Source organism: Lynx rufus, unplaced genomic scaffold (genome assembly GCF_022079265.1).
Source record: "Lynx rufus isolate CCGP_SWC_20201006 ecotype Redwood Valley unplaced genomic scaffold, mLynRuf1.p SCAF_15, whole genome shotgun sequence".
In the NCBI taxonomy this organism is placed as follows: domain Eukaryota; kingdom Metazoa; phylum Chordata; class Mammalia; order Carnivora; family Felidae; genus Lynx; species Lynx rufus.
In genome coordinates, this window is record NW_025814829.1 from 5,455,592 (window position 1) to 5,477,578 (window position 21,987).

Sequence of the window (21,987 nt, forward strand, 5' to 3'; positions counted from 1 at the left end):
AACCAGCTGAATTATCTAATGAAGTTGGGGAAAGATTCTAATTTTCTTCTATTATTTCTGAGACCAACTGTGTGTCAGCTCTGCTGTAGCTGAAGATGAATGCCTGCTTAAAAGCAGATCTGTGGAAAACGGTGTGGTGTTGTTGTCGTTGTTGTTTGCAACCAGAACCTCCAACAACGAAAGCAAAATTTGCTATAAGCAATTCTCAATAAGTAATTTGGGAATTTATAAGTTCTTGCCACTCACCTCTTGAAGAAATTCTGTTTAATAAATAATCTTGTTTTTAGGCATTCTGTCTACAACGTACATTAGGGACTTCTGGTGCAGACAAGATTCCATAGACTTGTTTCTCTCTGCCCCTTCACACTAAGTACAATCAGAAGCGTTGGAAGTCATTTAAGGCGCAACCAGAAGAGAACCTTAAAAGGTAGAAAAAGGAAGAGAAACTGGTTAGGGACACCAGCATTGGAGAAACAGCACCATAGCAGTGCCTCTTGCAAACTCCCACCCAACAAAAAACGGGTGACCCAGACCTTATGTTTCCTGACCTCCAACCTAGCAACAGAAGGTGGCTCAGAGAGATTCATGTCTCCTCTGTTGAAGGAGGCAAGCTGGCAGCGTCAGTAAGAGGGTCCCACTGACAACAAGTGGCCAGGGGAGGGCCTCCTCCTCCTCGCCAGGACTGGGACTCTCACTCAACCCAGAGCTGCGAGGCAGTCCACCCAGAAGCTCCCAAGGAAGATCTCATTATAGGGGTGCTTGGGTGGCTCAGTCAGTTAAACCAAGGGAGATCTCATTACAATAAGCGCCTTGACTTGTGAGACACTGTGTTCCCTGCTGGACCTCAGGATTTTCTCCCCACCAAGGGACGCTTGGTAGCCAGGGATACCAACAAAGGGGATTCGGCTGCAGTAAGTGGCCAGCCCACCTTTGTCTCCACAGGCTTGGGAGTCTCCTCTCATATCTAGAGACATTGGGTACCCAGGCGGCACCATGAAGGGTGGTCCTCAGCATTACAGGTAGCCTTGCCCAGGAAGCCTCTTCCTCTCGATGGACCACACACTCCTTTCTCCACCTAGAAGCAAGCAGCCTGGAAAACTTCTTAAATTTCCTGAGCAGCAACCAGGGGAGCTTTGGCTGTACCATTCATACCAAGCAGACCAAATTAGCATGGCAAATGTTCTGAAAATAAACTTGCCATTGGAATCACAGCCCGTGAAAGTAGGTCAGGATCTGCACATTAAACCTAAACAGGGGAATTACGTACTAAAATAAAAGATTTAACTAGGATCCAGACTTTCCTAACACGATAATTAAAAGGTCCAGGATACAATAGAAAATCACAAGAACCAAGAAAATCACAATTTGAAATGGCAAAACACAACCAAACGATGGCAATACCAAGATGACAGAAATGTTAGAACTATTTGACAAGGGTTAATGGAAAAAAAATGAAATCTCATGAAAGAAATAGAAGTTATAAAAAAAGAACGAAATAGGGGCGCTTGGGTGGCGCAGTCGGTTAAGCGTCCGACTTCAGCCAGGTCACGATCTCGCGGTCCGTGAGTTCGAGCCCCGCGTCGGGCTCTGGGCTGAGGGCTCAGAGCCTGGAGCCTGTTTCGGATTCTGTGTCTCCCTCTCTCTCTGCCCCTCCCCCGTTCATGCTCTGTCTCTCTCTGTCCCAAAAAATAAATAAACGTTGAAAAAAAAAATTGAAAAAAAAAAAAAGAACGAAATGGAAATTATAGAACTAAAAAGTAAAATGAAAGACATTTTAAAACTTGCTAGATCTGTTCAATAGTACAGCTGATATAACAAAGGATAGAATTGGTAAACTTGAATACAGATCGATAGAACTTACCAAATCTGAACAATAGAGAGAAAGTAGACTGGGGGGGGGGGGGATGAACAGAGCCCCAGGCACCTGTGTAACAAAAGATCCAATATTGAATTTTGCCAAAGGAGAGTAGAAACAGAGTAGGGCAGAAAGAATATTTGAAGAAACAAGGTCCCAAATTTGATGAAAGACATGCACTTATTGACTCAAGAATCAGAGGAAACTCCAAAGAGGATAAAATCAAAGAAATCCACACCAAGACATGTGATCATTAAACTTCCAAAAACTAAAGACAAAGAAAATAATCTTGACAGCATTCAGAGAGAACAAATGTATTATTTATAGAGAAAAAAATTCAAATGCCAACACCTTTCTCTTCTGAAACCACAGAAACTAGAAGGAAGTACCATATTTTTCAAATGGTGAAGGAAAAGAACGGCAAGCTACAAATTCTTTTGTTTTGGTTGTTGTTTATTTATTTATTTTGAGAGAGTGAGTGCACATGGGTAGGGGAGACTTCAGTGTAAAATATAACACCGTAAGCATTGGGGAAAATCTGCAGGATCTAAGGCTAAAGCAAAGACTACTTGGACTTGAATTAGACTTGACATCAAACCAATAAAATGGATCTCGGACTCAAAACTTTTGCTCTGTGAAAGGCCCTTTTGAGAAGATGCAAAAAGGAAATGACAGACTAAGAGAAAATATTTGCAAACCACATATCTGCCAAAGGAGTAGTGTCTAGAATATATTATGAATTCTCAAAACTTAACAGTCAGGAAAAACAAAACGAAACAAAACAAAAATCAAATTAGAAAGGGGTAAAAACATGAACAGACACTTTAGTAGAGAGGATACAGAGACGGTAAATAAGCACAGGGGAACATCCACACTATTAGCTATCAAGGAGGCACAGATTAAAACTACAATGAACCGTCACCTCAGATACATCAGAATGGCTGAAATAAAATAAGAACAGCAACAGCAGATGCTGTGAGGGTGTGGAGAAGCTGGAGAACTCCTACATTGCTAGTGGGAAACCCACTCTTAGAGATTTCTTATAAAACTAACCACCTGATCACCAGAAAACCATGCGGTTGAATATTTGTGCATCGATCCCACAGAAGTAAAAATGTATATTCATACAAAACCTGTACATGAATGTTCATAGCTTTATTCATCATGGCCAAAAACCTAGGACAATCCACAAGTCCTTCAGTGGATGGATGGTTTAATAAGCATGTACATCCCTACCATGGAATACCACTCAACAATAAAAAAGATGAACTATGGATACACACAACTTGGATGAATTTCAAGGAAATTATGCTGAGTGGAAAAAGTCAATCTTAAGAGGCTGCATATCTTATGTTTCCCTTTATGTAACATTTGGGGGGGGGAAGATAAGGAAAGAACAGTGTAGGGGTAGCCAGAGTAAGGGGTAGAGGAAGTTGGAGCCAGATGGGTGTGGTTATAAAAAGTCAACATGAAAGATACAACTATTCTGTATCTTTGGTGGTTGATATACCACCCTACATGTGGTAAAATTGTTTAGAATTAAGAACACACACACACACACCACAAACAAACACAAGTAAAATGGGGGAAATTTGAAGAAAGAAGTATAAAAGACATTCTTAGTTCATGGGCCGTACAAAAACATATCTAGGGGGAAGTTTGTTGGAGGGAAGTGAGATGATTCATGTCTGCACTGAAACATAAATAAGGCCATATTACCATGGAAGGATTTAGGCAAGACATCAAAACTTCTAGGTAATGATAAAGAATGAGAAACAACAGTATAAACCACAAAATAAGGACCACCATGGGGGATGGTTCAGAGGAAACAACTTCTCCCTGCCATTCGTGCCACTAGTATTGAACTTGAAGAAATGAGGAGCGGTGGGCCAGTTTGGGAAGGCTTTTAGGGGGTGTTTTTTTTTAATATGAAATTTATTGTCAAATTGGTTTCCATATAACACCCAGTGCTCATCCCAACAGGTGCCCTCCTTAATACCCATCACCCACCCTCCCCTTCCTCCTACCCCCCATCAACCCTCAGTTTGTTCTTAGTTTTTAAGAGTCTCTTATGTTTTGGCTCCCTCCCTCTCTAACCCCCTTTTTTTTTCTTCCCCTCCCCCATGGTCTTCTGTTAAGTTTCCCAGGATCCACATAAGAGTGAAAACATACGGTATCTGTCTTTCTCTGGATGACTTATTTCACTTAGCATAACACTCTCCAGTTCCATCCACGTTGCTACAAAAGGCCATATTTCATTCTTTCTCATTGCCAAGTAGTATTCCATTGTATATGTAAACCACAATTTCTTTATCCGTTCATCAGTTGATGGACATTTAGGCTCTTTCCTTAATTTGGCAATTGTTGAAAGTGCTGCTATAAACATTGGGGTACGAGTGCCCCTTTGCATCAGCACTCCTATATCCCTTGGGTAAATTCCTAGCAGTGCTATTGCTGGAATTTTATCTATTTTTAATTTTTTTGAGGAACATCCACACTCTTTTTAGGGGGTGTTAAATAAACATCTCCTTTTTCCAACCAGAGTATCTTGCCCTCCATAGCATCTCCACCCCTCAAAGAATATCAGAAGTGGTGCTTTGTCAGGTCTCAGTTCCTCATGGCCACCATTGGCTGGAAGAGCACATTGTTGATCAAAGCTGTAGTGGTATGGCCCCTCATTGTACTGGAGAGAGATGTATATAGGGGGCAGGTGTCCTGGGATTAACATCTGGGAGACTTATACATGGCTACAATGACAGGAAACCACGGGAGCCTAGCACAGTGAGGAGACCATGAACCACAGCACCAAAGCTGAAAGAAGAAGGCTCCCTTACCATACGGGTCAGATGACCCTACCCAACCTTATCCTTTTCTTCCCCATCGGCCACCCTCTTCCAAGACTCTTATCCTGTCTCTGCCTGGCACTAACCCTCTTCTCAGCACACACTTTTTCATTAAGCTTCCCTTCCCATCCAACCCCCCACCCTCTTTTCCCAATCTCTGGGCCTACCCTGTTCCCCTCCAGGCACTGAAGCAAGGGAAAACAACGACTCCACATGAGTGTAAGACAAAAAAAATCTTTTTGTACGTACAGCTCCGATTACTTCAAGTGGGTGAAAGAGAAGGATAAGGGCCAACAAATTTCATTCATTATCACAGACTAAATAGAAGTCTGAGCCACAGTCAGGCCAGACCCAACAGATCCTGCAGAATTACCCCACTCCAAGACTCGTGCAGCCAGTAACTGCAGAGTGAACACCAGAGACCTCGGAACCACTGGCTGCATCTCTAGAAGCCTGGCTGAGGAGAAGTGGCCAACTTCACAGAAGCAGACTCAGGCACCAACATGGAACACGGATGGTGATGATTAAAATAACATCAATAAGGTGCGAGAAGCCCCTTAAAACTAATAAAACGCGACACTCTGCACAGAAACAGATCGTGTTGCACTAGCCCTTGAGATGCTTCCAAAAAAAGACAGTGAGAATCACAGACAGAGGCTCCATATCTTTGCTGCAAAATACTTCCAAGTCCTCCCACATCCATCTGAGGAGAGACTGTGCATGCAGCCATCCAGGGCTGGAAACATATCCTCATTAGATTTTTTTTTTTTCAACGTTTATTTATTTTTGGGACAGAGAGAGACAGAGCATGAACGGGGGAGGGGGCAGAGAGAGAGGGAGACACAGAATCGGAAACAGGCTCCAGGCTCCGAGCCATCAGCCCAGAGCCTGACGCGGGGCTCGAACTCACGGACCGCGAGATCGTGACCTGGCTGAAGTCGGACGCTTAACCGACTGCGCCACCCAGGCGCCCCATCATATCCTCATTAGAACGTGATTCCCCTCAATGACAGAACAATTGAGTGATTTCTCTACTTGATACTCAGCACTCATTTAAACATGAGTAAAACCAGCAGGACACGGTGATGCCCATGGATGCCTTTAATAGGGTTGAAGGCCAGGTTGACCAAGAAGAAGGGAGAAGGAAGAAGACAAAGATGCTCCAGGAAGGCTGTGGCCATTATCAGTATCGGCCTGTGCACTGCTGAGCAGCCCCAATCAATTGGGAGTAATCCAAGACTCCCAAACTTCACTGGTTCCCAATATTCTGGTGAGTTGGCATGAAGGTTAAAGCCAAGAAGAAGATGCTCAAGTGGCCAACCCAGAAGAGCCCTGACCAGATGCTTCTCAGCCAGATTCTGCCCCCACCTTCCCAGCTTACCCTCTCCATCAAGTGCTCCTCCCTTATAAATCCCAGAATGGAGCTCTCACCCAAAGTTAAGTCCTACTAGAGACAGAAATAGTCAGAATATATATATATAAGAATATATATATATATATTAGAATGGTGTTCCTCAAAATTTGGGGCATCTGGGTGGTTCGGTTGCTTAAGCATCTGACTCTCGATTTTGGTTCAGGTCATGATCTCAAGGGATCAAGTCCTGTGTCAGGCTCTGTGTCAGCTCTCTCCCTCTCCTCTGCCCTTCCCCTGCTCTCTCTCTCTTACTTTCTTTCTCTCTCTCTCAAAGTAAATAAACATTTAAAAAAATGGTGTCCCTCAAAATTTAATTTAAAGGATTTTATTAATCTGTGCATTCTCTCACACAGTTTTAAGTTGATATCCATAATTTTTAGGATTTTAAATATTTACAAAGGATGTAATTTCTAGTTTATTGTAAATATTGATATTCTAAAAATGTTCTGAGGACTATGAATCTACAAATAAGGTACCCTCTGTTTTCACTATTAATAACAAGAAGGAATTTGAGGCACATTCTCACTGATCTGAATTTCTGTCTTGTTTGTATATTCTGTGTGATTTCAAGGGTGGTGGAAAGTTCCATATTCATGTCTCATGGATCTACATAGCTTCAAGTAAAGGTTTCATTATATTGAGATAAGATGTTTTATATTTTTTAAAATATTTATTAAATTATGTAGAGGAAATGCTTTCATTATTTCTAAAATATTTTTATAAATATCAGATATTCCAACTAGAAGGAAAAGAGGAAGAAGGAAATGGGGAGTTATTTTTTAATGGGTACAGAGTTTCTGTTTGGAATGATTAAAAAGTTCTGAAAATGGACCTTGGTGAGGGTGGCACAATGCTGTGAATGCACTTTAATGCCACTGAACTATATAAAAGTGGTTAAAATCATGAGTTTGATGTTGTATACCTCTTACCACAATTTTAAAAGCAAACAACCACAATGAACTACATACCTACTAAGATGGCTAAAATTTACGTAACGAAAACGTAGCAAGTGTTGGAACTGCTCATGAAGTGCAAGATGGTACGATTGTGTGAAATAGTCTGTCAATATCTTGCAAAGACAAATATATGCTTACCCATTTTTGGTATTTATTGAAGAGGAATGAAACACATGTCCACACAAAGACTTTTAAAAGAATGTTTGTAGCAGTCTTACTCATAATAACCCCCAATGAAAACAACCCAAATGTCCGCCAACTGACAAAAAGATATATATCCATTCGTGGAATGCCACAGAGCAATTAGAAGGCATAAAATATTGACACGTGCTACAACACGGAGAATCCTAAAATAATTATGCCGAGTGAAGACATCCAGATTAAAAAAAAAACACAATTATATAGGGTTTGATTTCATTTATATGTAATTCTAAACAAACAAACAAACTCCGGTGATAAAAGGCAGGCCAGTGGTTGCTTGGGGCTGGGAATCAGGGTGGGTACTAAATGGGAAGGGAAGAAACTTGTTGATACAGTGGACTGTTCTATAGATTAATTGTTGTGGTAGCTATACAACTGTATCATACTATAAGTTGAAATTCATTTGACTACATACTTAAAATTTTTTTTTTTGATTTTGTCAATATGACTCATCTTTCTCCTGGACCATATTAAGCACCCTGGACTCTGCCACTCCATGCTGCCATTCCCGTAGAGCCCTAGGGAAACCAGTGACGACGTTTGGACTTGCCCTTTGCTCTGCTTCAACCTCCTAGCCTGTGTGGTCTTCTCTAATTGCTTGTAGCGTTGCTAGGAGCCTTCCACTTTCAAGCAGAGATAGCGGTTACAAAATCTCTCCATTTAGTGTTGGCTTTGGCTACTGCTTCAGTCCACTCTCTCATCCCAGGCCCCACGACTGCATCTTCAAAAGCGCCGAGAACAAGGCCAACCGCCCTGCCCACGGCCCAGTCTTGACTCCGGAGCCATTATGTAATTTCTGAATTTTTGTCATCAGACAGTGTTTAAGTAAGTTATGAACACATTCCTCAGCCATGCTTCACAACAAAGGGAAAATGGCTTTTAATTCCTTTGTATCAAGCTTGCCTAGCAAAGAGCAAGTTGGGGGCTAAGGTAGGAGTAGAGAGGCTGGAGGAGGAAACAAAGGAAAGGTCATAATGCAGAACTATATGGAGCAATATAGTACCCGCCATAGCATGCGTCCTAATATTTCTTTAGAGAATAGTCATAATAAACAACACTCCCTAAAGAACTACAACACCTGCTACTGATTTTTTTCTCCCCTCGAACTGGAAATCATGGGTGGAATTCTGCAAACAGAAGAGGACTCTGGCTCTTGCTTTTACACAGCTGGAAAATGTGCTCTCAAGATGTCCATGAGCACCCAGATGGTAGCCTGAGCACAGAGATGGATGGGGGAGGAAGCCCAGGAGAGACAAAAACAATGACAGAGAGATGACCTAGAAAGATGGAGGGACATAGAGACTAAAATCCAGATTCAATCTCTCCTGGCAACCTATACTGTCTGTTTAACTGGCTGATTCCCTAACCGCTGCTGCCATATTTAGGATTCAACAAAGCCCCAGGAAGCCTTTTGCCCCAAGCACCCTTTGTGCTTAATTGTAAAACTCAGATGCAGTTGGGAAAAAATATATATATAATCCATATGTTTCTGCTCATTTACACTTAAATCATCTGAATATGGTGTTTTAACCCCAATTTGTCATTCACAGAAACTTCAGAGACTTAAACAAATCTCTGGAGGCTCGTCCCAATCCCTCTCCCACCCCTTTGTGGTCCTGCATTGAATACACGTATTTGAATTCAAGAGTTTGAGGGTAAGTACAGGGATTTGCAGGAAGTTTTCAACGAAGTTTTCTTCCCCTTTTTTGTGCCCCTTCAACTTGCTGTGAACGGTCTTTCTCAGATACCTTTGCTGGCTTTTTCTCTGCACTTACACTCTTACTGTTGATGCCCCAGGGCTCAGTCATTGCTTTTTTTTTTTTTTTTTTTCTTCCTTAGCTCCTCTGTCTCCCTAGGACATCTCCTTGAGTCCAGTGGCTTTAAGTACCATCCATGCTATAATTTATATCTCTGATCTTGACCTCTCCCCTGAGTTTCCTACTCCACTGACATTTGCACTTAGCAGTCATATAAGCACCTCACATTCAAGTTTCCAGTGATATTTGTGGTGCTATTTTTGCAACCTCTTGCGAACCTCTGAAGTATTTCAAAATCGAAAGTTTAAAATTTTATGCTGAAAAGAAATTCTTGCACGCCTGAAACATACTCTTTCTCTACATTTGCCATCTCAGTAAAAGGCACAAATTTTACCTGCATTAAGGGGAAAAAAAAACAAACAAACACAGAGTTGCACTGGTTTCCTTCCCTTTTCTCACCACCCTCATTAGCAAATTCTGTTGACTCTATCTTGCATTTGTCTACTGCCCTCCATTACCACTGGCCTCATCCTGGTCTATGCCATCATTAACTCTTGGCTGGGTGTAGTAATTTTTCTACTGATGCTCAACAAATTGCCACAAAGTTAGCAGTTTTAAACACATATTTATTATCTCAGTTTCTATTATTGGCCAGAAGTCCAGGCACAGGGTGGGTGGATTCTCTCCTCAGGGCTTCATCAGACTGAAAGTAAGGATCAGACAGAAATGGATTTGCATTGGTACCATATAGTCCTCTTCAAAGCTTGCTCAGGTTATTGGCAGAATTCAGTTCCTTAAGGTTGGAGGACTGATGTCCCCATTTTTTTGCTGGTTATCAGGTGGAGAATGCTTTTGGACCGGCCTCAGGTCTTAGTTACATGGTCCCTTTATAGGTCCTCTCACGCTTCCTATCTCTCTGATTTCAGGAAGGGCCCAATCCCCAGTGAGAGCTCACCTGATTAGATCAGGCTTACCTGGATGATCTTTCTTATAAATAACTAAAAGTTAGCTGTTTAGTAACCGAATCAGATGAGTAATATCCCATCATATCCATTTCCAGGGAGGAAATCACACAAGGTATGCCCAATAAGGCGTAGAAATCTTGGGGGCCACCTTAGAATTCTGCCTACCACACTAGACAGATATGAAGCTTCCTAAATGTCCTTCCACACCCATTTTCCGCTCCATTTTTATTTCCCACACAAGGTCAAGTGTGTATATTATATACTTCTGCTCCACTGCTGCCTAACACCTTCCAGTGTTCTCCCATTTCATGTAGAATAAAGTCCAAATACCTGGGAATAAATGTGATGAATGAGGTGAAAGATGTGTACCCTAAGAACTGTAAGGCATTGATGAACAAAATTGAGGAAGACAAAAATAAATGGAGAGGCATCCCCTGTTTGTCTCCCAGAATTAATATCATTAAAATGTCCATAATACCCAAAGCCATCTATACACTCTGGGCAATCATCATCAAAATTCCAATGGAATTTCCCCCAGAAACAGAAAAATATCCTAAAATTCATATGGAACCACAAAAGATCCCAAGTAGTCAAAGCAATCTTGAGAAAGAATAAATCTGGAGGCATCATGTCTCCTGATTTCAAACTATACTACAAAGCTATAGTAATCAAAACAGTATGATACTTGTGTAAAAACAGACACATAAACTAATAGAATGGAATCAAGAGCCCAGAAACACATTCATGCCTATACAATCAACTAATATTTGACAAGAATATTCAATTGGGAAAAGATAGTCTATTCAATAAACAGTACTGGGAAAATTAGATATTTACAGGAAAAGAATGAAGTTGGACCCCTATGTTCACCACTCACAAAAAATGAATTTGAAATGGATTAAAGACATAAATGTAGGACCTGAAACTGTGAAACTACTAAAAGAAAAAAGGGGGGAAAACTCCTTGACGTTGGTCTTGGCAATGATTTTCTGGATATGACACCAAAAGCACAGGAAACAAAACAAAAATAAACAAATGGACTCCATCAAACTAATAAGCTTCTGCACAGCAAAACAAAACAAAACAAAAAACAGTCAAAAGAAATGAAATGGCAAACTACGGAATGAGAGAAAATATTCGTAAACCATATATCAGATAAGGGATTGCTATCTAAAATACATAAAGAGCTCATACAATTCAAGAGCAAAACGCCAGAAAGCAATCCAATTAAATAGCAGACAGAGGAACTAAAGATACATTTTTCTAAAGAAGATATACAAATGGCCAACAGGTGCATGAAAAGATGCTCAACGATTCTGTGTCTCCCCCCCTCTCTGTTCCTCCCCCACTTGCACTCTGTCTCGCTGTCTCTCTCTCAAAAATAAATAAAGGATAAAAAAATTAAAAAAAAAATAAAAGAACAGGACTTAATCCTGGCAGAAGCATGATCAAGGGGTTTGGCACTCTGGCTTCTGTCAATCTCCCACACTCTGCAAATGTTACAGTTTGGGCAAAGGACCAGAGATATGAAAGAGCAACAGAGATTATACAAATAAATAAAGTAATGAACATTCCCTCCTTCCATCCTCACCTTGCCCTCCTGTCTTCTTGTTCACATTTTAGCAAACATTTTGCTTCTGTCCTGCATCCTTAGATCACTGTAAGTAAACCTTACCTGGTTTCTTTCCACCCACCCGCATCTTCAAGCAACCACGTCTCCAACATCTGAGGGTCAGAAGCTGAGAAACTGGAAATAATTTACTTCTCTCGGAATTTTGTCTTAGGTAGACCCTGATTATGTCATCAATTATAAGGCAACAATTTAGTATGTGTATGATAATGTATGTAAAATCATAAAGAGATTGTAGAAAAGGTTCTGTAATAAAAAGAAAACACATCTTTTTAAAGGTCACTTGTTTCAATCTTCATTGCTCCTCTGACCCCTGTTTGTCTATCATCTGGCAGAGGAGATAAAGTTTGCTTGCTTTCCTCCTTTGTCTTTTTTGCTGACCAGCAAGCTGGTATGGCCCTTTTTTTTTTTTTTATTTTTAGGAGTTAGCTAAAACTTCCTTAACATTAATGATGAATAATTGTTGGTTAAGAAGAACTAGCCAACTTAGATAACACACATTGAGAACCTCATACTGGAAGACTTTCTGCCAATTGCAAACACTCTTCTGAGAAAATAATAGATTTAATAAAGGCCAAACCTGCCTAAGCTGATTGGCAATACTAAATGAGAAGAGAGTGGAGTTCATTCAATCATCCAATCATGATTTCCTAAATTTCCACTCAACTCAAATCTCTGAGTCACTTTAGTTCCTGAGATGGCCCTATAGGCTCCATCCTGCCCTTCTGGTTATGGCAGTTTAGGGCAGAGATGTCCACAGACAACCCCTGAAAATGTGTACACCAGGTTTCCCAGCCAGTCTGTAGGGGGCTGTTCTATTGTTCCTACGTGGACTGGATTCTAAATAAAGTCTTTCAAACTTATACAGTCGGCTGAAGTTGCACTTAACCGAAGCTTGCTCATACCTGACAAAGCCAACTGGACAGAGAAGTCTGGATTTTCATTTTGTGCACAGTTAAATCTGGGCTGTGCTTCATTATTGCACACAGCAAAATGCAGGTGGTTCAGAGCAAGAAAGGAAAACCCTTGCATAGGATTCTGGGTTCCCCAGGACCTTCTGAACAGGGCAGGGAATTGGGGAGAGGGGTTCCAACAATCTCCTGCACAGGCTCAATGAGTATGGTCTGTACAGATCACATGGTTGATACAGAACCCCTAATTATGATTCCCAGAGTGAATGAGCAGATAGCTAGACAGATATGAGATATCCACTTGTAAACATGATCTTGTTATTTGCAAAATGAAATCCCATTGCATCACTCACATTCCCATCCAGCTCTAAAATACTTCTTTCAACAGAAGTTTTAATGTATGTAGCATTATGTTTTAATTTTAAAACAGTATCTATCTATGTTAGGGACACCTGGGTGGCTCAGTCGGTTAAGTGTCTGACTCTCGGTTTCCACTCGGGTCATGATCTCATAGTTTGTGAGTTCAAGCCCACGTCGGGCTCTGAGCTGACAGTGCAGAGCCTGCTTGGGATTCTGTCTCTCCCTCTCTCTCAAAATAAATAAATAAACTTAAAGAAAAACAACGTCTGTTAAAATTTCAAAGGAACATGCTAAAATTCTCTATATTATACCTCTTGTTTATCAAAGTGATCAAATGGTCCATTGTCAGATTATGTGAGTAGAATTTGGGAAATAACTGAAATACGGTAATCATAGCAGTGCATTTGTTGTGCCTTCCACTTGACAACCCCTTCCTCTAAACTCCCACAAATATGTTTGCCTGGCAAACGTTAATTCGTCTTTTGTTTTCCAGTTCGGACATTTTGTTCTTTTTATAATTCCATTGCAGTTCGCTTAACACCATGAACTATATCACGTTATGAGGTTAGAAACATTGTAATAATGTACTTACATTTCTGCCCCCCCCATTGTACTTCTCATTCCTTGAGGGCAGAGAGTATACTCTTTACCAATTTATCATCAACGCCTAGCAGAGTTCCTGGCAGAAAAATCAATGTAAGCTTAAATGTTTGTTAAATTTGCAAAGCATTTTTATGTACCTCATGTCATTTCATAACAGAACAATCCTGTGAGACAGGTATTATTATCCTCATGTAAGGGTTGAGGAAATTAAAGCTTAGGGAGATTAAATGATTGGGACAGGGGCGTACTGTTAATAAATGCCATAAATTTTACTCTACACAAGATATTCTAAACACCAAAGCCCATATTCTTTTCAATATGCCACAGTTGCCTGTTGAGATGCTGTTTCTCTCTCAACTGAGGAAATGGCCGTTATTGTCATTTTGCGGGTCAAGAAAAGCAGACCCTGAAACTCTGCCAGGTAATTCAGTTCTCTGGCAGCAATGGAACCCAAGAATAGGAAACCAGCATTACTATTCTGCGTCCTAGCCAATTCATTTGCATGTAATTAACACCATGTGTCCCTTGATCAAATAAGCCTACAAATAAGATGAACATGGACCAACATACCAGTCCAGACCCTCCTCGCAGTTGGCAGAACTTAGTAGCGTGCTGGATATAGAAGAAGCACTTATAACAAATGTTATCCTCCCCCCTCCTTTTTTTATCTAACACACTTAGGAAAATACCAATCACATGCTTATGATGGCATCTCATCCCATGATATACACATTCTCTTGTCGTCATGCCCACTAACTCCACTTCATAATCTTTTCATATTGACCAATTGGGTATGAGGAACCCCACCCTGAGTTTCAAAACCCCTGAAACTAGCTTCTGAAATCCTTCAGCTGGGGTTTAAAACTTGGGTTTACAACAAAGACAGGTCTATTCTATTCAGTTTCTCCACTGGGAGATTCCCAAGGGAATACTCAGGGGTCCTGAGATACTCAGGGCATGAGGATCACTTTTTTTTTTTAATCTGGACCACCTGAGAACCTTCCAGGTAAGTCTGAACAACCTGGGATCCTTCAGAGCCCCAAGACCCAACTGAGCCCAATCTCATGTCCACTTCCTCAGCCTTTGGCAGTTTCTGGCACCTGCCCTCTACAGCTGTGTCTCAAAGCTCAGTGATGGGAGGGCTTATCCTGTTTGATTTACACAACATCCCAAAGGGCTCAACCCCAATCACTGCAACAATGGTCGGCAAGAAACAAAGAAGCCGCATGATTTCACTAAAAATCCATATTAAAGCAAAAATGGTCCCACATGCATGTCTCTTTGGCTCCCATTTTGGAAATTAGATGTTGACTCACCTCTAATTCTAAAGAATCTGCTTGGCTTTGGGATCAGAGAATTGCCAGTGAAACTTGAGATGTGGTTTTTAAAAATATAAGAGCCCTGAGTTATTGGTTAACATTTTGCAGTAAGAATGTAATAAAAATTGGCAAAGATTAGTCAGAACCTGGTAATAAAAAAGAGAAAGAGCCAAGGAACAATAAGATGTCCAAACTAAAAAAAGAATAAGAGGTCATCTTGACCATGATGTTATGTTTGACCAAAGACGTCTAGAAAACTTTGAGGGAATCCTGGAATCTGCTAGAAGTTTTATAATTTCAAAAGAGAGAGAGAGAGAGAGAGAGAGAGATTTGAGAATTGACCAAGAATGAGAATGATGAACAAAGATGGAAGAAAGTCAACAGTGTTTGGGCACTTCGCACCAAAACAGCTCAAAGGCAATGTAATTCAGAATCAAATTATAATATCTTGAAAAGAAGAAGTATATTTTATTGTGCCTAGTGTACAGGGACTTTTTGTCTTTCCACCATGGCTCATGTAGTGAAGTGATTGGCCAATATCCTGTACAACAAGGATATGATGTCCTTGCCGAGCTCTTATCACACAGAAGCTATTCACTATGATTACAAGTCCTAAAGGGTCCTTAACTCTAAGAAGTGAACTGAGAATACTTTCCTTACAGAAAGAATAAATGCTGAATACCCAAGGATTCATCAGATTTGTCTTAGATTCTGGTAAAGACTCAATAAATGTTTACTGAAGAAACGAAGAATGCATTTGGAAGGGTAAGAAATCCCAATCCCAATAATAAGAGACAGTTCATCTCTGGTTTAAGAGGAAGATTTTAACTAGCTAGTACTTGAATGCTAATCATCACTGTGCTTAATACCTAATTTTAGTACTGCCTGTGTTACTTTGATTACCTTCATGTGCAACTATTTGTTTCACATGCTACACAGCAAATATGTTGAATTCGCTCAGGACAATATTCACCAAGCACCTTCTATGTGTCGGACACTGTGCTAGTCACCAGCGACACCAAAAAGTTTATCATTATACTCATTACATTTTAATGAGTAGATAAACAGAATATCACCATAATAGAGGTAAGTTCTCGAACAGCAGAGGGGAACACAATGCAAACCAAAAGGAAAGTACTGAGCCCATCATCGTATTCAGTTTTGCTTCTCCCGTGCCTAGCAGTGGGAGATGACACACTTTTCTTAAATAAATGAATGGATAAATGGACAAGTGTTGCATTTAAACAAACCACACAGTTACAGAAATATGGCTAGGACAGTCTTTCTTAGGGAATTCTGGGACTCCCATTGAAAAGGAGATCAATTTAGAAGCCTCTCATTACATACCTGTGGGGCAGTATTACAGGGTTAAGAGGCATTGGTTCTCTCCTAAGACCCCAAGGTGGCAACGTCCCTGAAGATTTATCAGATACTTGCCTCTCTAAAGAAATCAAATTCTAAAGAAATCAAAGCTGAATCTAGCCTGGTGATGTCTCTGCCCTTTAGAATTCTTGATGGCACAAGAAGAACAGAATTTGTTTCTCAGAAGCTCCAACAGATGTATGGCTAGCTTGCGTGCAAGGCCTTGGTGAAAACCACACCGTGGGAATTGCTGGAATTAAAGGGTCCCACAGAAATAAATGTGGAGCCTGGACTCTTACTTGGGTAAATATGCCATTTTCATCATCTCTTCCTTGGGGAATTGTGGGCAGAGATCAGATCAGGGACCCTTCACATTTCCAGCACCTCTTAATGAAGTTTAGCAGATAAGCTGCAAATAAAGCCAACTTCACCATCCATTACTCTTCTGAGATTGTAAAATCAGTGTCACATCAATACCACAAATATGAGACTATCAGCTCATAAAGTCACTGGTTGTCTAACAACCAGTCCTATCCCCGGAACTATATTATGACCCAGGCAACCAAGCCAGCTCTAGGCAACTGTCCTGGACCATCCCTTTTTGTGCTCAACCTGTTGCCCCACCACGACCTACTCTTCTATTCACTCCTCATCTTTGATACATCGCCTAGCTTACTTGACTTGGAGACTGTGATATTCTTACTTGGATCTGTGACCTTCTGCTCCACCCCCCTTTGGATTTTATGCCAGCTTGTCCCTAGTTTGGGTAGCCCTTCCCTCCTCCACTCTTGCCCAACCTCTGCCTCACCCCAAACCTGGAGAGGGGGTCTGAAGCACCAGGAACCACAGAAATGCTTCCACGGCAATCTGTTGGTGGAACTCAGGACCCCAGACTCCCTGAAGTAGTCATGGTCCAGTAGAAGGAGCGTATACTCTGAGACAAAAGACCTGGGCTCAACTGCTAGCTGAATAAGTAGCTGTGTGACCTTGGGCAGACTCAATTTCTTTGATATACGGTGCCTCTGTGTATAAACAGCAATGATGTAATAATACCATTAGTCCAAAAGACTAAGTCACCAAAGAATAAGATGTCTGAATATGCCTATCAGCATTATTCACTCTTTGGTACTCTGACCAGCTTCAAATGGAGCTTATGAACACAGAAGTCTGGTCTTGGCAGGGAAGAGCAGGTAGGAGGAGGCCCCTCACTTTAATTGGTGAATTAAAGTGAACGAGTTGGGCAGAAGAACTATACCACATCGAAATATGACTTCTACAGACAAATTCAAAGAAACTATTATTAGAAGGAGTAAGAGAGGAGAAGAACTAAGCAAAAAAATTTTTATCAACTTCCAGGGTAAGGATCAGACCTGCAAACATGATTAGCGCAATGGCAGACCAAGGTCAGCCCTCTTCTGTGGGGCTGGAAATAATACCTGCCTGCATATTAATCTCTTTACACCCATCCACATACACAGAGTAGAGACATCAGAGCTGAGATACCAAAGGACAAGAGCTCTGTGATGGTGAGAAAGTGAGCACTAAACATCAGGGGGGGCTTGTGCAAGCCAGAGGTGAGGTTGCCTGGGCTGCATTCAGAGGGGCCAGCTTCCAGGCCAGCACCTGTGTTCATCACGCCTGTCTGCGTCCAGGACTCTCAATCACCCATTTTGAGAAGTCTAGCTTCACCACCAACTTGGGAAAAGAATTAACGTGGTGATGTTGCCCCTGATGAAAATACACTGGTGGGTTTGAACGATCTCTTCTAAATTTGCCTCTATTAAATTCACATGTGCAGCAAAGCGGTTGGTGCCTCGTATCAGTTACAACATATGGATTTTGGAAAGTGAGAGCATGGCATAAAAGGGGGTGTGTGTGTAATTGTAAATGTGCTTTATAAGCAGTCCTAAATCATCAAGGAGAATTATTTCCCCATTGGGAACGTGTACATGGGTGCACACACACACGCACACACGCATACACACACACACGCCTCAAAATATACAAATTCTCTTTGCTCCCCATCTCTTAAGAAAATGCATCTTTGACCTCTCTCTTCAAAAGGAATATATCAAAGCCATATTTTTTTCTAGTTGCCTACTTGGTTCAATGTTTCAAAGTAGTACACAGCTGGGGGGGGGGAGGGGCGCTGGGGTGGGAGAGGGCGGGCAATGAGGAAACCCAAGCACAAAATGAAATTCCCCATTTTCTCAACAGTTACATGCTAACTAACTAAAGCTCACACGGTTAAATAACTGCCCTCTAATTCACTTTGGACTTTTGCTGATGGTTTTTCCCTAGACCTTCTCCACCAGAAAACCATTCTGGGTGACTGGCAATATTTTCATTAAGGCTAGAAATATCTATTTGTCTTACAGTAAGGAAGACCGCTGAATTTAATATTTGAGAATAAGAATAATTGGTTGCCTCCACCCAAAAGACCAAGCGGTTTCCATGTTATCAGACGCTTAAACAAAAATTAAGTTTGTTGAGGAAAGTTCTAATGACCTAGGTGAAGTCATATCCATGTAGCTAAAAGTGAGACCAAAAATAAGACTCTGAATTTGGTTATTATTAGTAGGAATATGTTTCTTGAGCCCTCACTGTCACATACAAAAAGAAAATATGTTATTTTCTGGGCCACAATAGCTTCCCAGTGTGTATCTATCCGTAAATTTAATGCTTTTACATAATCATAAAATATCGGTATTATTAATAATAAAAGCACTTAATGCTCTGAATGCTTAAAATCATGCACAATACCATGGCTGTCATTTTGCAAACATGATCCCTTTGGATCTTCACAGTAATCCATAAAGTAGGTGAAATTGTCAACATCTTTACAACTGAGAGAAATGACGCTCAGTTAAGCAACCCTCTTCTGCTCACACAGCTAGCAAATAGAGATCAAATATGAATCCGCAAACGCCCAACTTCGAAGCCTGTGCTCTTAAATACTACACAATTCCACCTATAAATACATTCACTAATGACTTGTGCTTGATCGTATACAATACACCAACCGCAGTCAACAATTAGAAAAGTGGGAAGGTCCAAGTTGTGATCGTGGCTAGGCTACCATGAGCCTTTTACCTCCATGGTTTAGTTACATGGTAGCAGCCAGCCATCAGCGCCCCAGAAAAGAGAGTGTCTTACTCCTACTGTCTGAGTCTGAAACCCTGGGAAGGATATTGGCCAGAAGAGCAAAAGGTAGTGACTCTAAAAGGACAAGAGCATTTTGGAACCATGCACTCCATGATGACTTAGTTTTTTTCTTCTGGAAGGATACTGCCTGGCTTGGGATTACTTCCTCTGAGTAATGGGCTCACACTCTGGTAGACTTGTTCCAGGTGCCACAACAGCCACTCTCTGCTCCCATGTGTTGACCCCTACGAGTTTGTTACTCAAGGAATAAAAGGTTTGACCTCACTACCATTCCTCCTAAGAGACTGGGTGCTTTGATATGGACTGAAATTACAGGCATTTCACAATGAACAAAGGCAAAAGAGTGATGAATGAAGACGGAGGCTAAACACAAATATTTAAACATCCAGAGCCTGTATTTATAACAAAGATGCTACCGGCACATGGCTTGTGTGCGTATTTGGGGGGTGGGGGGTGGGGGAGTCAGTGCGTTTCTTTAGTAGGACAAGATTGGAATAGTACCATCATTATTCTGTGACCTGAGGCAACAAGTATTCATTGGAGAAATATTAAGACGCAGGCAAGGGAGAGGCTGAAGAAAGAAATGGATACAACCAGTTGGGGCCAACCCCCAATTCCCCAGCTTGTTGATGGAAAAATCAGTCAAATGACTCTCTGTTGACCTAGTATTTGAGAGGGAGGTATTAGGTGGCAGTTATTCCTGAAAAGAGGTCACTATTAAAGACGACGAAAGGCAGCTGGTTGAGTCATTAACTACTGTGGTTTCAAAGCCTCGGTATTAACATAAAGCCTCGTGCTTCTTTCAAATGTAACCCAGCGTTCTAGAAAAGACAAAACAGTCTCTGTAGACATAAGAAGGTCCTGGTTGGAGAGACACGTAATCACAAATAAAAGGGATGGTTTTTACCTATTACAACTGTCAGCCAAGAAGCTCATAGAATAGGTTTCCAAATTGTTTTCCTTTAGCACTTGAGAGAAGTTGATAGCAGGCACGTCTGATTATCACTTTGTGGCAGAGAGGGAAACTTGAAGAGCATAACTCTACAATGATCGTCTCCGGACCTCTTGGTGACTGAAAGATGCTTCTGGAAATGGATACGGATGACATACGAGAGCTTATGGCGTCTGGGAGAAGCAATCTTGATTTCGAATATGAAGAGAACTTCAAGCAAAGCGTGCTCTTGTGCAGAACATGCAGTCAGCTTTGAAGTCCTTTTAGATGTCGAATAGCCCCCAAGAGATCGCTCCCATGAAGGAGTTGAATGGGACAGTCCTGTCACTTTGATCCGGCCCCCATTTCTCCAGCACTGACCACGTCAAGTACCATCAGATCTCAGATTTCCCCCAGATTCCTGATATCAGGCATGTCTGAGAGGAAAAGCACGTCAAGATGAGTAAATAAGACAGAAAGTCACTAGAGACTTTTGGATCTGGAAAGGACAGTCACGTGTTTACAAGGAGAAGGAGAGACCAAGCGAATGGAGCCATTTGTCCGTATAGCTCATTAGTGACAGGAGCAGTGGCTTTATTTGCCAATGTCCCTGATCCCCCAGCCCATCTTCCACTGTGTTGATTGCTTCTGAAGCTTTTCTAGAGAAGACAATCCATGAAATGACCCAGAATGCATCCTGCCTGGGTGGTAAGACAATTACTCTGTCCGCATCTGCTCAGGTCTTTGCCTGGGGTCAAATAATTTTCATTTCTGGGTCTACCCTGCCCCAAACAAACCAAACTGGATTTGGGCAACAAACAGAGCCGTTCCCTGTGCCTGGCCTGAGAGCCCCGGGCTTCCCTGACACCCCTTCCCTGACACCCCTCCTGAGAGGGAAATGGCCCCGGGAGGAAGCACAGAAGGCTAGTCTCCTGTGAGCGCTTGTGGGCTCGGGGCTTAGAAATTGTTTTCTTTGTTTGCTTTTTTATTGCTGTTGTGTTTCAAAGTCCCGAGGCCACTGGCTAACTGATTTCTCCTTGCTGAACAGTGCTCGCCAGAAAAATAGTCCCTGTGGCCAGAAAGGGAGGGGGCTGCCCAAATTGGAATGTTGGAGATTTTTAACATTTTCTCTCTCTTCCCTCTCTGCTCTAATCTCCATCCAACCACAAACACGCAGCAGTTTTGATCCTCTGATGTTATCTTTCACTACGTTTCACACTCTTTCTCGCAGGAGCCATCAGTCCTCCTGATTGTGCCAGCTGGCCCCTCCATACAGGGGACTTCAGTCTCCTTCTGCTCCGCACAAACACACCAAGGCTGAGACACACCCGGTTCCAAGGATTTCTATACCCGGTCACCCCAGCTCATAAGGCAATGGTGATTTGAACAAGCATCATCCGAGCCCTTGCTGGGCTAACACAGGTACGCGCGCGCACACACACACACACACACACGCACACACACATCCCATTTTCCACCAAAGGGCTCTTTGCTCTGCAGGTCAGCGGTCCATCACTGTGACCATTTCTGTATCTCTAGATGGAGACACCTGGAGACACCCTCATTTCTCCAGGCAAGAACTGCTTCCAGGGAGACAAGCGAAAACAAGAGCATCCGTACTCAGTGGCCCTTCTCCATTCAGTCACCTGCTCCCCTAACTGGCCTCAGGTTTGGATCCGTTTTGTCACCACGCCAATTCAGTTCCCCCAAGGAAG